The sequence below is a fragment of the Bombina bombina genome, chromosome 1 (genome assembly GCF_027579735.1).
Source record: "Bombina bombina isolate aBomBom1 chromosome 1, aBomBom1.pri, whole genome shotgun sequence".
Classification (NCBI taxonomy): domain Eukaryota; kingdom Metazoa; phylum Chordata; class Amphibia; order Anura; family Bombinatoridae; genus Bombina; species Bombina bombina.
Genome location: NC_069499.1, coordinates 934,189,205 through 934,206,714, shown reverse-complemented (window position 1 = coordinate 934,206,714; position 17,510 = coordinate 934,189,205).

Sequence of the window (17,510 nt, the reverse complement as noted above, 5' to 3'; positions counted from 1 at the left end):
GCATGCACAGTTGTAATGGTCTTAGATGAATTCGTGCAAAAGGAACTATGTCCATTGTTGCAACCATCAATCCTATTACTTCCATGCACTGCGCTATGGAAGGACGAGGAACAGAATGAAGTACTTGACAAGAGCTTAGAAGTTTTGATTTTCTGACCTCTGTCAGAAAAATCCTCATTTCTAAGGAATCTATTATTGTTCCCAAGAAGGGAACTCTTGTTGACGGGGACAGAGAACTTTTTTCTTTGTTCACCTTCCATCCATGAGATCTGAGAAAGGCTAGGACGATGTCCGTATGAGCCTTTGCTTTTGACAGGGACGACGCTTGAATCAGGATGTCGTCCAAGTAAGGTACTACTGCAATGCCCCTTGGTCTTAGAACCGCTAGAAGGGACCCTAGTACCTTTGTGAAAATCCTTGGAGCAGTGGCTAATCCAAATGGAAGTGCCACAAACTGGTAATGCTTGTCCAGAAAAGCGAACCTTAGGAACTGATGATGTTCCTTGTGGATAGGAATATGTAGGTACGCATCCTTTAAATCCACGGTAGTCATAAATTGATTTTCCTGGATAGTAGGTAGGATCGTTCGAATAGTTTCCATTTTGAACGATGGTACCCTGAGAAATTTGTTTAGGATCTTTAGATCCAAAATTGGTCTGAATGTTCCCTCTTTTTTGGGAACTATGAACAGATTGGAATAAAATCCCATTCCTTGTTCTCTTATTGGAACTGGATGTATCACTCCCATCTTTAACAGGTCTTCTACACAATGTAAGAATGCCTGTCTCTTTATTTGGTTTGAAGATAATTGAGACCTGTGGAACCTTCCCCTTGGGGGTAGTTCCTTGAATTCCAGGAGATAACCTTGAGAAACTATTTCTAGCGCCCAAGGATCCTGAACATCTCTTGCCCAAGCCTGAGCAAAGAGAGAAAGTCTGCCCCCCACTAGATCCGGTCCCGGATCGGGGGCTATCCCTTCATGCTGTTTTGGTAGCAGTGGTAGGCTTCTTGGCCTGCTTACCCTTGTTCCAGCCTTGCATTGGTTTCCAGGCTGGTTTGGGTTGTGAAGTATTACCCTCTTGCTTAGAGGATACAGAATTAGAGACTGGTCCGTTTCTGCGAAAGGGACGAAAATTAGGCTTATTATTAGCCTTAAAAGACCTATCCTGTGGGAGGGCATGGCCCTTTCCCCCAGTGATGTCTGAAATAATCTCTTTCAAATCAGGTCCAAATAATGTTTTACCTTTGAAAGGAATGTTAAGCAATTTTGTCTTGGAAGACACATCCGCTGACCAAGACTTTAGCCAAAGCACTCTGCGCGCCACGACAGCAAACCCTGAATTTTTCGCTGCTAATCTAGCTAATTGCAAAGCGGCATCTAAAACAAAAGAGTTAGCCAATTTAAGTGCTTGAACTCTGTCCATAACCTCCTCATACGAAGATTCTTTACTGAGCGATTTTTCTAGTTCCTCGAACCAGAAACACGCTGCCGTAGTGACAGGAACAATGCATGAAATTGGTTGTAGAAGGTAACCTTGCTGTACAAAAATCTTTTTAAGCAAACCCTCTAATTTCTTATCCATAGGATCTTTGAAAGCACAACTATCTTCGATAGGAATAGTAGTGCGTTTGTTTAGAGTAGAAACCGCCCCCTCGACCTTGGGGACTGTCTGCCATAAGTCCTTTCTGGGGTCGACTATAGGAAATAATTTCTTAAATATAGGGGGGGGGGGACAAAAGGTATGCCGGGCCTTTCCCACTCTTTATTTACTATGTCCGCCACCCGCTTGGGTATAGGAAAAGCGTCGGGGGGCACCGGAACCTCTAGGAACTTGTCCATCTTACATAATTTCTCTGGAATGACCAAATTGTCACAATCATCCAGAGTAGATAACACCTCCTTAAGCAGTGCACGGAGATGTTCTAATTTAAATTTAAATGTCACAACATCAGGTTCAGCTTGATGAGAAATTTTTCCTGAATCTGAAATTTCTCCATCAGACAAAACCTCCCTCATGGCCCCTTGAGATTGGTGTGAGGGTATGTCAGAACAGTTATCATCAGCGTCCTCTTGCTCTTCAGTGTTTAAAACAGAGCAATCGCGCTTTCTCTGATAAGTAGGCATTTTGGATAAAAGATTTGCTATGGAGTTATCCATTACAGCCGTTAATTGTTGCATGGTAATAAGTATTGGCACACTAGATGTACTAGGGGCCTCCTGTGTGGGCATAACTGGTGTAGACACAGTAGGGGATGATGTAGTATCATGTTTACTCCCCTCATTTGAGGAATCATCTTGGGCAATATCATTATCGGTTGCATTACTGTCCTTACTTTGTTTGGACACTATGGCACAATTATCACATAAATTTAAATGGGGAGACACATTGGCTTTCATACATATAGAACATAGCTTATCTGATGGTACAGACATGTTAAACAGGCTTAAACTTGTCAACAAAGCACAAAAAACGTTTTAAAATAAAACCGTTACTGTCACTTTAAATTTCAAACTGAAAACACTTTATTACTGAATATGTGAAAAAGTATGAAGGAATTGTTCAAAATTCACCAAAATTTCACCACAGTGTCTTAAAGCATTAAAAGTATTGCACACCAAATTTCAGAGCTTTAACCCTTAAATTAACGGAACCGGAGCCGTTTTTACATTTAACCCCTATACAGTCCCAGAATGAGGCTCTGTCTATAACTAGAAAGGCCCCCCATCTGAAAAAGGTGTCCAACACAGTGCCTGCCGTTTTTCTAAACGTTCCCCAAGATTATAATACCAATAATTAGTTAGAATCTGCATAATATGCCTAGTAAAGCAATTGTTTTAGCCCAGAAAAATGTCTACCAGTTTTTAAGCCCTTTTTGAAGCCCTTTATTCTTTTATGTTTAACTAAGAAAATGGCTTACCGGTCCCCATGAGGGGAAATGACAGCCTTCCAGCATTACATGGTCTTGTTAGAAATATGGCTAGTCATACCTTAAGCAGAAAAGACTGCTAACTGTTTCCCCCAACTGAAGTTACTTCATCTCAACAGTCCTGTGTGGAAACAGCAATCGATTTTAGTTACTGTCTGCTAAAATCATCTTCCTCTTACAAACAGAAATCTTCATCCTTTTCTGTTTCAGAGTAAATAGTACATACCAGCACTATTTTAAAATAACAAACACTTGATAGAAGAATAAAACTACATTTAAACACCAAAAAACTCTTAACCATCTCCGTGGAGATGTTGCCCGTGCAACGGCAAAGAGAATGACTGGGGTGGGCGGAGCCTAGGAGGGATCATGTGACCAGCTTTGCTGGGACTCTTTGCCATTTCCTGTTGGGGAAGAGAATATCCCACAAGTAAGGATGACGCCGTGGACCGGACACACCAATGTTGGAGAAAAAGCAGTTAACTCTATGAAATTTTTACAGTGTATATAATAGACTAAAATAGCATTGCACATACTTGCAAATTGATGAGGTTCAAAAACGAAGCAAAAAAACGGTAAAAACCATTATAACAGTCACAAGCAAACTGCCACAGCTCTACTGTGGCTCCTACCTTCCCATAAAATGACTTTTCTAGGCACAAAAACCCTTTACAGAGGTCCAATATGTCAGGGGACTCCTTCAGGGAAGCTGGATGTCTCAAAATGTAAGAAACAACTGAGCAATTAGAGCGCGAAAATAGGCCCCTCCCACCATGCACTCAAAGTCAGAGGGCCTTAAAAAACTATTCCTAGGAGTAAAATAACAGCCATGTGGAAAACTAGGCCCCAAATAAAGATTTATCACCTCAGTAAAAAATGTTCCTTATATATATAACGTTTTACATACTAAGCCATAATAGAAAGTAATATGAAAATTACCCTTTACTGCAAGCATGATGCCAGTCGTTATTAAATCACTGCAATCAGGCTTACCTTAAATATATCAGGCACTGTCAGCATATACTAGTTCTTATCATTCCTCTAGAAAAAAAATATACTGAACATACCTCAGGGCAGTTAATTCTGCAGGCCGTTCTCCCAGCTGAAGTTTCCCCATACTCTTCAGTTATGTGTGAGAACAGCAGTGGACCTTAGTTACAACCTGCTAAGATCATCAAAAACCTCAGGCAAATTCTTCTTCTAATTTCTGCCTGAGGTAAAAAAACAGTACAACGCCGGCACCGTTTAAAAACAACAAACTTTTGATTGAAGATAAACTACACTAATTCACCACATCTCTCTAGCTACTTCCCTTGTCGAGAGCTGCAAGAGAATGACTGGAGGTGGCAGTTAGGGGAGGAGCTATATAGAAAGCTCTGCTGTGGGTGATCCTCTTGCAGCTTCCTGTTGGGAAGGAGAATATCCCACAAGTAATGGATGAATCCGTGGACTGGATACACCTTACAAGAGAAAAATAATTTATGTAAGAATTTACCTGATAAATTAATTTCATTCATATTGGCAAGAGTCCATGAGCTAGTGACATATGGGATATACAATCCTACCAGGAGGGGCAAAGTTTTCCAAACTTCAAAATGCCTATTAATACACCCCTCACCACACCCACAATTCAGTTTAACGAATAGCCAAGTAGTGGGGTGATAAAGAAATGAGTAAAAAGCATCAACAAAGGAAATTGGAAATAATTGTGCTTTATAAAAAAAATCATAACCACCATAAAAAAGGGTGGGCCTCATGGACTCTTGCCAATATGAAAGAAATTAATTTATCAGGTAAATTCTTACATAAATAATGTTTTCTTTCATGTAATTGGCAAGAGTCCATGAGCTAGTGACGTATGGGAGAGCAATACCCAAGATGTGGAACTCCACGCAAGAGTCACTAGAGAGGGAGGGATAAAATAAAAAACAGCCATTTACCGCTGAAAAAATAATCCACAACCCAAATTATAAATATATTCTTTAATGACAAGGAACACTTAAAACATCAGCAGAAGAATCAAACTGAAACAGCTGCCTGAATAACTTTTCTACCAAAAACTGCTTCTGAAGAAGCAAATAAATCAAAATGGTAGAATTTAGTAAATGTATGCAAAGAGGACCAAGTTGCTGCCCTGCAAATCTGATCAACTGAAGCTTCATTCTTAAAAGCCCACGAAGTGGAGACTGATCTAGTAGAATGAGCTGTAATTCTCTGAGGCGGGGTCTGACCCGACTCCAAATAAGCTTGATGAATCAAAAGCTTTAACCAAGAAGCCAAGGAAATAGCAGAAGCCTTCTGACCTTTCCTAGGATCAGAAAATATAACAAATAGACTAGAAGTCTTCCTGAAATCTTTAGTAGCTTCAACAAAATATTTCAAAGCTCTCACCACATCCAAAGAATGTAAGGATCTTTCCAAAGAATTCTTAGGATTAGGACACAAGGAAGGGACGACAATTTCTCTACTAATGTTGTTAGAATTCACAACCTTAGGTAAAAATTGAAATGAAGTCCGCAAAACCGCCTTATCCTGATGAAAAATCAGAAAAGGAGATTCACAAGAAAGAGCAGATAGCTCAGAAACTCTTCTAGCAGAAGAGATAGCCAAAAGGAACAACACTTTCCCAGAAAGGAGTTTAATGTCCAAAGAATGCATAGGCTCAAATGGAGGAGCCTGTAACGCCTTCAAAACCAAATTAAGACTCCAAGGAGGAGAAATTGATTAAATTACAGGCTTAATACGAACTAAAGCCTGTACAAAACAGTGAATATCAGGAAGTTTAGCAATCTTTCTGTGAAATAAAACAGAAAGAGCAGAGATTTGTCCCTTCAAGAAACTTGCAGACAAACCCTTATCCAAACCATCCTGAAGAAACTGTAAAATTCTAGGGATTCTAAAAGAATGCCAAGATAATTTATGAGAACACCATGAAATGTAGGTCTTCCAAACTTGATAATAAATCTTTCTAGAGACAGATTTACGAGCTTGTAACATAGTATTAATCACTGAGTCAGAGAAACCTCTATGACTTAGCACTAAGCGTTCAATTTCCATACCTTCAAATTTAATGATTTGAGATCCTGATAGAAAAACTGACCTTGAGACAGTAGGTCCAGCCTTAACGGAAGTGGCCAAGGTTGGCAACAGGACATCCGAACAAGATCCGTATACTAAAAACTTGTGTGGCCATGCTGGAGCCACCAGCAACACAAACAATTGTTCCATGATGATTTTGGAGATCACTCTTGGAAGAAGATCTAGAGGCAGGAAAATGTAAGCAGGATGATAACACCAAGGAAGTGTCAGCGCATCCACTGCTTTCGCCTGAACATCCCTGGACCTGGACAGGTATCTGGGAAGTTTTTTGTTTAGATGAGAGACAATCAGATCTATCTGAAAAATCTGAGAAAACACATCTGGATGGAGGGACCACTCCCCTGGATGTAAAGTCTGACAGCTGAGATAATTCGCCTCCCAATTGTCTACACCTGGGATATGCACTGCAGAGATTAGACAGGAGCTGGATTCCGCCCAAGCAAGTATCCAAGATACTTCTTTCATAGCTTGGGGACTGTGAGTCCCACCCTGATGATTGACATATGCCACAGTTGTGATATTGTCTGTCTGAAAGCAAATGAACGGTTCTCTCTTCAATAGAGGCCAAAACTGAAGAGCTCTGAGAATTGCACGGAGTTCTAAAATATTGATTGGTAATCTCGCCTCTTGAGATTTCCAAACCCCTTGCGCTGTCAGAGATCCCCAGACAGTTCCCCAACCTGAAAGACTTGCATTTGTAGTGATCACAGTCCAGGTTGGCCGAACAAAGGAAGCCCCTTGAACTAAACGCTGGTGATTTAACCACCACGTCAGAGAGTGTCGAACATTGGGATTTAAGGATATTAATTGTAATATCTTTGTATAATCCCTTCACCATTGATTTAGCATACAAAGCTGGAGAGGTCTCATGTGAAAACGAGCAAAAGGAATTGCGTCCGATGCTGCAATCATGAGGCCTAAAACTTCCATGCACATAGCCACTGAAGGGAATGACTGAGACTGAAGGTGCCAACAGGCTGCAACCAATTTGAAACGTCTCTTGTCTGTTAGAGGCAGAGTCATGGACACTGAATCTACCTGGAAGCCTAAAAATGTGACCCTTGTCTGAGGAATCAAGAAACTTTTTGGTAAATTGATCCTCCAACCATGTCTTTGAAGAAACAACACTAGTTGATTTGTGTGAGATTCTGCAGAACGTAAAGACTGAGCTAGTACCAAAATATCGTCCAAATAAGGAAACACCGCAATACCCTGCTCTCTGATTACAGAGAGTAGGGCACCTAGAACCTTTGAAAAGATTCTTGGAGCTGTTTCTAGGACAAATGGAAGAGCAACAAATTGGTAATGCTTGTCTAGAAAAGAGAATCTCAGGAACTGATAATGTTCTGGATGCATCGGAATATGAAGGTATGCATCCTGCAACTCTATTGTAGACATATAATGTCCTAATAGTCACCATCTTGAAAGTTGGTACTTTTACATAACGATTCAAAATTTTCCAATCCAGAACTGGTCTGAATGAATTTTCCTTCTTTGGGACAATGAATAGATTTGAATAAAAACAAAATGTATGCTTACCTGATAAATTTCTTTCTTTTGCAATGTACCGAGTCCACGGATTCATCCTTACTTGTGGGATATTATCCTTCCTAACAGGAAGTGGCAAAGAGAGCACCACAGCAGAGCTGTCTATATAGCTCCCCCCTTAACTCCACCCCCCAGTCATTCGACCGAAGGCCAAGGAAGAAAAAGGAGAAAATATAAGGTGCAGAAGGTGACTGAAGTTTTTAATCAAAAATAACATCTGTCTTGAATAGACAGGACGGGCCGTGGACTCTGTACATCGCAAAAGAAAGAAATTTATCAGGTAAGCATAAATTTTGTTTTCTTTTGCATGATGTACCGAGTCCACGGATTTATCCTTACATTGTGGGATACCAATACCAAAGCTTAAGGACACGGATGAAGGGAGGGACAAGACAGAAACCTAAACGGAAGGCACCACTGCTTGCAAAACCTTTCTCCCAAAAATAGCCTCCGAAGAAGCAAAAGTATCAAATTTGTCAAATTTGGAAAAGGTATGAAGCGAAGACCAAGTCGCAGCCTTACAAATCTGTTCAACAGAAGCATCATTTTTAAAAGCCCATGTGGAAGCTACCGCTCTAGTAGAATGAGCTGTAATCCTTTCAGGAGGCTGCTGTCCAGCAGTCTCATAAGCCAAACGGATGATGCTCTTCAGCCAAAAGGAAAGAGAAGTCGCCGTAGCCTTTTGACCCCTACGCTTTCCAGAATAGACAACAAACAAAGGAGATGTTTGACGAAAATCTTTGGTTGCCTGCAAATAAAATTTCAAAGCACGAACCACATCCAAGTTGTGCAACAGACGTTCCTTCTTACAAGAAGGATTAGGACACAGAGAAGGAACAACAATTTCCTGATTGATATTCCTGTTAGTAACAACCTTAGGTAGGAACCCAGGCTTGCTATGTAAAACCACCTTATCAGCATGGAACACAAGATAAGGCGAGTCACATTGTAATGCAGATAGTTCAGAAACTCTTCGAGCTGAAGAGATATCAAATAGGAACAAAACTTTCCGAGATAAAAGCTTAATATTTATGGAATGCATGGGTTCAAACGGAACCCCTTGAAGAACTCAAAGAACTAAATTTAGACTCCATGGCGGAGCAACAGATTTAAACACAGGCATAATTCTAGCTAAAGCCTGACAAAAAGCCCGAACGTCTGGAACATCTGCCAGACGCTTGTGCAACAAAATAGACAGAGCAGATATCTGTCCTTTTAGAGAACTAGCTGACAATCCTTTCTCCAATGCTTCTTGGAGAAAAGACAAAATCCTAGGAATCCTGACTTTACTCCAGGAGGACCTTTGGATTCGCACCAAAAAAGATATTTACGCCATATCTTATGATAGATTTTCCTGGTAACAGGCTTTCGAGCATGAATCAAGGTATTTATGACTGACTCAGAGAAACCCCGCTTTGATAGAATCAAGCGTTCAATCTCCAAGCAGTCAGATGCAGAGAAATTAGATTTGGATGCTTGAATGGACCTTGAATCAGAAGGTCCAGTCTCAGCGGCAGAGACCATGGTGGAAGAGATGACATGTCCACCAGGTCTGCATACCAAGTCCTGCGTGGCCATGCAGGCGCTATCAAAATCACTGATGCTCTCTCCTGTTTGATTCTGGCAATCAGACGTGGAAGGAGAGGGAAAGGTGGAAACACATAAGCCAGGTTGAACGACCAGGCTACTGCTAGAGCATCTATCAGTACAGCCTGAGGATCCCATGACCTGGAGCCGTAACGAGGAAGTTTGGCATTCTGACAAGACGCCATCAGATCCAATTCTGGTGTGCCCCATAGCCGAACCAGTTGAGCAAACACCTCTGGATGGAGTTCCCACTCCCCTGGATGAAAAGTCTGACAACTTAGAAAGTCTGCCTCCCAGTTCTCTACACCTGGGATATAGATCGCTGACAGATGGCAAGAGTGAGCCTCTGCCCATTGGATTATCCTTGAGACCTCTATCATCGCTAAGGAACTCCTTGTTCCGCCCTGATGATTGATATAAGCCACAGTCGTGATGTTGTCCTACTGAAACCTGATGAATCTGGCCAAAGACAGCTGAGTTCAAAGAGGAGTAGAGCCGCTATATAGATAAATAAAACGTCTTTTTATTGAGCAATATTAAAATTACAATAGAGCAACGGGAAGCATCCCAAAAGGAAGTAGGTGTAGCACAAAAACTAACATGTTTCGGCCCTCAAGCCGTAATCATAGCATGCAGAGCTACCACAGGGATGTGTCTTAAAACAGGTAAAGTATTACCTGATTGGATACAATATAAAAGGTGGGAGTAACACCTACGAATCCTAAGAAAAAATTAACCCATAAGTGCCTGTGACTAAGCAAAGTTACCAATGTAAAATACAGGGTCTAATATTGACAATGCAAATACATAAATTTACAAATTTACAAACATTGAATGCTAAGATGTTCAAAGTAGAAAAAGAGCAATGTTTGAAGAATAAAGCATCACTTAGTAAGTGTAAATCTTGAATACTACATACTAAAGTGGAAACATGTAACACTTTTAAATATGTGACATATTAAATATTATACTAAAATAGAAACAATTTGACGACAGATCAGTTTTGCCTAATCCAGAAAAATTGATATATAGTAGTAAGTACTCATAAGGCCATGGGTATATATCGTGGAGAGCACAAGCATGCAAATTCATGCAAAAAAATTTAGACTTAAACCAACTTTCGGTTGAATGGAACTTAATCCAAATTCAAATAATAGTTGTGAACTCCAAAAGATATATATATACCCATAAACCAAAGCCCAATAAATATCACTGGACTTGATATAGATGAAAAGTCTGACAACTTAGAAAGTGTGCCTCCCAGTTCTCTACACCTGGGATATAGATCGCTGACAGATGGCAAGAGTGAGCCTCTGCCCATTGGATTATCCTTGAGACCTCTATCATCGCTAAGGAACTCCTTGTTCCGCCCTGATGGTTGATATAAGCCACAGTTGTGATGTTGTCCGACTGAAACCTGATGAATCTGGCCAAAGCCAGCTGAGGCCATGCCTGGAGAGCATTGAATATCGCTCTTAATTCCAGAATGTTTATCGGTAGGAGAGCCTCCTCCCGAGTCCACAAACCCTGAGCCTTTAGGGAATTCCAGACTGCAACCCAGCCCAGAAGGCTGGCGTCTGTCGTCACTATAACCCATTCTGGCCTGCGGAAACACATTCCCTGGGACAGATGATCCTGTGACAACCACCAAAGAAGAGAGTCTCTGGTCTCTTGATCCAGATTTATCTGAGGAGATAAATCCACATAATCCCCATTCCACTGATTGAGCATGCATAGTTGCAGTGGTCTGAGATGCAAGCGAGCAAACGGAACTATGTCCATTGCCGCTACCATTAGACCGATTACCTCCATACACTGAGCCACTGACGGCGGAGGAATGGAGTGAAGAGCTCGGCAGGTGGACAAAATCTTTGATTTCCTGACCTCCGTCAGAAATATTTTCATGTCCACTGAGTCTATCAGAGTCCCTAGAAATGAAACTCTTGTGAGGGGGGAAAGAGAACTAATTTTTACGTTCACCTTCCACCCGTGAGATCTTAGAAAGGCCAACACTAAGTCCGTGTGAGACTTGGCTAGTTGGAAAGTCGACGCTTGAATCAGAATGTCGTCTAGATAAGGCGCCACTGCTATGCCCCGTGGCCTTAGAACCGCCAGAAGCGACCCTAGCACCTTCGTAAAGATTCTTGGGGCTGTAGCTAATCCAAAGGGAAGAGCCACAAACTGATAATGCTTGTCCAGAAAGGCGAACCTGAGGAACTGGTGATGATCTTTGTGGATAGGAATGTGTAGATACGCATCCTTTAAATCCACGGTGGTCATATATTGACCCTCCTGGATCAATGGTAAGATAGTCCGAATGGTCTCCATCTTGAAGGATGGGACTCTTAGGAACTGGTTTAGGATCTTGAGATCCAGAATTGGTCTGAATGTTCCCTCCTTTTTGGGAACAATAAACAGATTGGAGTAGAACCCCTGCCCTTGTTCTGCTTTTGGAACTGGGCAGATCACTCCCATGGTAAAAAGGTCTTCTACACAGTGTAAGAACGCCTCTCTTTTTGTCGGGTTTACAGACAATTGAGAAAGATGGAACCTCCCCCTTGGAGGGGAGTCCTTGAAATCTAGAAGGTATCCCTGGTTACAATTTCTACTACCCAGGAATCCTGAACATCTCTTGACCAGGCCTGTGCAAAGAGAGAGAATCTGCCCCCTAGATCCGGTCCCGGATTGGGGGCTACCCCTTCATGCTGACTTAGTGGCAGCATCAGGCTTTTTGGCCTGTTTACCCTTGTTCCAAGCCTGATTAGTTCTCCAGGTTGGCTTGGATAGAGCAAAGTTCCCCTCTTGCTTTTTTGCAGAGTAAGAGGAAGTGGGACCACTCAAAGTTTCGAAAGGAACGAAAATTATTTTGTTTAGTCCTTGTCTTATTTGACTTATCCTGAGGGAGGGTATGACCCTTCCCTCCAGTAATGTCTGAAATGATCTCTTTCATTGCAGTCCCGAATAAGGTCTTACCTTTGAAAGGGATGGACAAAAGCTTAGATTTAGATGACACATCAGCTGACCAGGACTTAAGCCATAACGCTCTATGCGCTAAAATGGCAAAACCTAAATTCTTTGCCGCTAACTTAGCAAGATGAAAAGCGGCATCTGTAATAAAACAATTAGCCAACTTAAGAGCCTTAATTCTTACCAAAATATCATCTAGTGGGGTCTCCATCTGAAGAGCCTCTTCTAGAGCCTCAAACCAAAAGGCAGCTGCAGTGGTTACAGGAACAAAGCATGCTATAGGTTGAAGAAGAAAACCTTGATGAACAAAAATTTTCTTTAGGAGACCCTCTAATTTCTTATCCATAGGATCAATGAAAGCCCAACTGTCTTCAATAGGTATAGTTGTACGCTTAGCCAGAATAGAAATAGCTCCCTCCACCTTAGGGACCGTATGCCATGAGTCCTTTATGGTGTCAGAAATAGGGAACATTTTCTTAAAAACAGGAGGGGGAGCAAACGGAATACCTGGTCTATCCCACTCCTTAGTAACAATGTCCGAAATCCTCTTAGGGACCGGAAAAACATCAGTGTAAACAGGGACATCTAAATATTTGTCCATTTTACACAATTTCTCTGGAACTACAATAGTGTCACAATCATCAAGAGTAGCTAAAACTTCCCTGAGCAATAAGCGGAGGTGCTCTAGCTTAAATTTAAATGCCGTCATATCTGAATCTGTCTGAAGGAACTTCTTTCCTGAATCAGAAATCTCTCCCTCAGACAGCAAATCCCTCATCCCTACCTCAGAACATTGTGAGGGAATATCGGATACGGCTACTAGAAGGCTCAGTATTTGTTCTTAACCCAGAGCTACTGTGCTTCCCTTGCAACCCAGGCAGTTTAGATAAAACCTCTGTGAGGGTAGTATTCATAACTGAAGCCATATCTTGCAAGGTGAAAGAATTAGACGCACTAGAAGTACTAGGCGTCTCTTGTGCGGGCGTTACCGGTTGTGACACTTGGGGAGAACTAGATGGCAAAACCTGACTTCCTTCTGTCTGAGAATCATCTAATGCCAAATTTTTATAAGTCAAAATATGCTGTTTGCAATTTATAGACATATCAGTACAAGTGGGACACATTCTAAGAGGGGGTTCCACAATGGCTTCTAAACAAATTGAACAATGAGTTTACTCATTGTCAGACATGTTTAACAGACTAGTAATAAAGCAAGCAAGCTTGGAAAACACTTTATTTAATGAAAAAAACACAATTTGCAAAAACGGTACTGTGCCTTTAAGAGAAAAAAAGGCATACACAAACTGCAAAACAGGATAAAATTGCTTCAAATTTTCCGAAATTTTTACAGTGTACCCACTAAGCCTTATAAGGATTGCACCACAAGTAAATAAACAATAACCCCACAAATGACAAAACCGGATTGAAATTTGTCTAAAAACCGGTTAAAACCCCTATTAGCACCTTGCCACAGCTCTGCTGTGGCCCTACCTGCTCTTAGGAACAATAATCTGGGGTTAAAGCTTCGAATAGGCCCTCAGAAGACTATCAGGACCTCAGGAGAAGTTGCTTGCTGCTTGACTGAATTACTAAGTGCGCAAGTGAGGCGCGAAAATAGGCCCCGCCCACCTCACTCGATGTTGCTGGGGCCTCACAAATCTAGCAAACTAAGTTTGAAAACCATGTGGGTTATAACAACCCTAAATAAGCCTTCATCTATGTCCTGCCTGAGAGTAAATAGTACAACACCGCTACCATTTAAAAATAACACACTCTTGATTGTAGTTAAAATTAAACTAACAGCTTAACACCTCCTTCACTTTACCCTTCCTGCTTAGAGCCGGCAAAGAGAATGACTGGGTGGTGGAGTTAAGGGGGGAGCTATATAGACAGCTCTGCTGTGGTGCTCTCTTTGCCACTTCCTGTTAGGAAGGATAATATCCCACAAGTAAGGATGAATCCGTGGACTCGGTAAATCACGCAAAAGAAACCCCAGACCTTGTTCCTGAAAAGGAACTGGCATGATTACCCCTGAAGACTGCAGGTCTGAAACACACTTCATGAAAGCCTGAGCTTTTACTGGATTTGCTGGGATACGTGAGAGAAAAAATCTTCTCACAGTTGGTCTTACTCTGAATCCTATTCGATACCCTTGAGAGACAATGCTCTAAATCCATTGATTTTGGACAGAATTTATCCAAATATCCTTGAAAAACCCTAATCTGCCCCCTACCAGCTGAGCTGGAATGAGGGCCGCACCTTCATGCGGACTTAGGGGCTTACTTTGGTTTTTTAACCCTTTAAGGACACAGCTTTCAGTTTGCTCAATTGTTTTATGACGGAAAAATTCCGTCATATGTCCTTAAGAGGTTAAGGCTTGGATTTATTCCAATTTGAGGAAGGCTTCCAATTGGAAACAGATTCCTTTTTATCTTGAGGCAGAAAAACTCCCTTTCCTCCAGTAACAGTTGAAATAATAGAATCCAACTGAGAACCAAATAAATTATTACCTTGGAAAGAAAGAGATAATAATCTAGACTTGGGTGTCATATCAGCATTCCAAGATTTAAGCCACAAAGCTCTTCTAGCTAAAATAGCTAAAGACATAGATCTAACATCAATTTTGATCATATCAAAAATGGCATCACAAATAAAATGATTAGCATGTTGCAGTAAGCAAACAATGCTAGATATGTCAGAATCCAATTCTTGTTACGCTAAATTCTCCAACCAAAAAGTTGATGCAGCCGCAACATCAGCCAAAGAAATTGCAGGCCTACGAAGATGACCTGAATATAAATAGGCTTTCCTTAGATAAGATTCAAGTTTCCTATCTAAAGGGTTTTTAAAAGAAGTACTATCTTCCATAGGAATAGTGGTACGTTTAGCAAGAGTAGAAATAGCACCATCAACTTTGAGGATCTTTTCCCAAAACTATATAGAAATTGCTGGTAACGGATACAATTTTTTAAACCATGAAGAAGGAATAAAAGGAGTACCTGGCTTATTCCATTCCTTTGAAATCATATCAGAAATAGCATCAGGAATAGGAAAAACCTCTGTAGTAACCACAGGTGGTTTAAAAACAGCATTTAAACATTTACTAGTCTTAAAGTCAAGAGGACTAGATTCCTCAATATCCAAAGTAATTAACACTTCTTTTAACAAAGAACGAATATACTCTATTTTAAATAAATAAGTAGATTTGTCAGTGTCAATATCTGAGGAAGGATCTTCTGAATCAGATAGATCCTCATCAGAGGAGGATATTTGAAATTTCATCAACTTTATGAGGTTTTAAAAGACCTTTTACATTTATAAGAAGGCGGAAATGCAGACAAAGCCTTCTGAATAGAATCAGTAACAAATTCTTTAAAATTCATAGGTATATCATGTACATTAGAAGTTGAAGGAACTGCAACTGGCAATGTACTATTACTGATGGACACATTATCTGCATGTAAAAGTTTATCATGACAACTATTACAAATGACATTCGGAGATATAATTTCCACAATCTTACAACAAATGCACTTAGCTTTGGTAGAACCAATGTCAGGCAGCAAAGTTCCAACAGATACTTCTGAGACAGGATCAGATTGAGACATCTTGCAAAATGTAAAAGAAAAAACAACATATAAAGCAAAATTATCAATTTCCTTATATGACAGTTTCAGGAATGGGAAAAAATGCAAATAGCATAGCCCTCTGACATAGAAAAAGGCAAGAGGCAAATAGCAATGGGGTAATAAATTAATGAAAAAATTGGCGCCAAGTATGACGCACAACGTAACTAAAATATTTTTGGTGGCAACAATATGCGGAAATGACACACTTGCATCAATAACGACGCAACCCTGTGTAAGAACTCAACGTCAACTATGGCGCCAGAAATGACAAACTTGCGTCAACAGACGTACTTTCGCGGCAAAAAATTATCCTGCCAAGGATGACGCAATAAAGTCTAGCATTTGGCGAACCCGCGGGCCTAGTACTGCCCGCAATTTGCAAGAAAAATGTAGTCAAGCAGAAAAAAAGACTAAACCCTAGGTAAGAAAAAATATTTCTTAATATGTTTATTTTCCCCAAATATGAAACGGACAGTTTGCACAAGGAAATACATGAACCTGACTCATGGCAAATATAAGTACAATACATATATTAGAACTTTATATAAATGCATAAAGTGCCAAACCATAGCTGGGGTATCTTAAGTAATAAAAAACATACTTACCGAAAGACACCCATCCACATATAGCAGATACCCAAACCAGTACTGAAACAGTTATCAGTAGAGGTAATGGTATATGAGAGTATATTGTCGATCTGAAAAGGGAGGTAGGCGATGAATCTCTACGACCGATAACAGAGAACCTATGAAATAGATCTCCCATGGGGAAAACCATTGCATTCAATAGGTGATACTCCCTTCACATCCCTCTGACATTCGCTGCACTCTGAGAGGAATCGGGCTTCAAAATGCTGAGAAGCACATGTCAACGTAGAAATCTTAGCACAAACTTACTTCACCACCTCACTAGGAGACAAAGTTTGTAAAACTGAATTGTGGGTGTGGTGAGGGGTGTATTTATAGGCATTTTGAGGTTTGGGAAACTTTGCCCCTCCTGGTAGGATTGTATATCCTATACGTCACTAGCTCATGGACTCTTGCCAATTACATGAAAGAAATAACCATTAGCACACACTGCGCTACTAGTAGCAGTAAAGCCATTTCCCAGTGTTAAATCCAAGTTTCTTTTGCACAATGCCCGACCAGATAGCTGTAAAGTTATTTCCCGATGCAGAAGAGATTATTTTCAGCGCAGGTAAAGTGAGAGGGCTTCAGTGCTAAAGCTGGTCACAGAGTGTAATGTGTGTGTTCATGTACCCAGGCTATGTAAATCATGTGTACATGTTCATGCAAATAGCCGGTGGACCATGGAAGGTGTAGAGGAAAGCCCTACCTCTACTGTACTAACCACAGCGGCAAAAGACAGACTGCATCCAGTAAAAGGGCCTATCCATGGCAGTGTAAGCACATTACCAAGGAATTTACAAGGAGCAACACATTGTAGACCACAGGATTGACAGATAAATCTGAGGGGTCTGGAATGTCTCCACAATACGGGAAGATTTTCACTGCTAGGATAAAATCCTGCTTTACCTTCTGTCCAGGAATCACTCCTGGGAAAAATGAGTCTCAGAACAGTTACAGAACCCCTACCAATGACATGTAGACCATCACTTCAGAATTCGTCTTACCCATTTTGAAGGGAAAAAAATGACTGAGGGTTTTTAGTAAAGGGGGAAGGATTAAAGCTATGGTATGTAGGATTGTTTGCCTCCTAGTGGACTGGAATGTAATACCACATGTAATGATC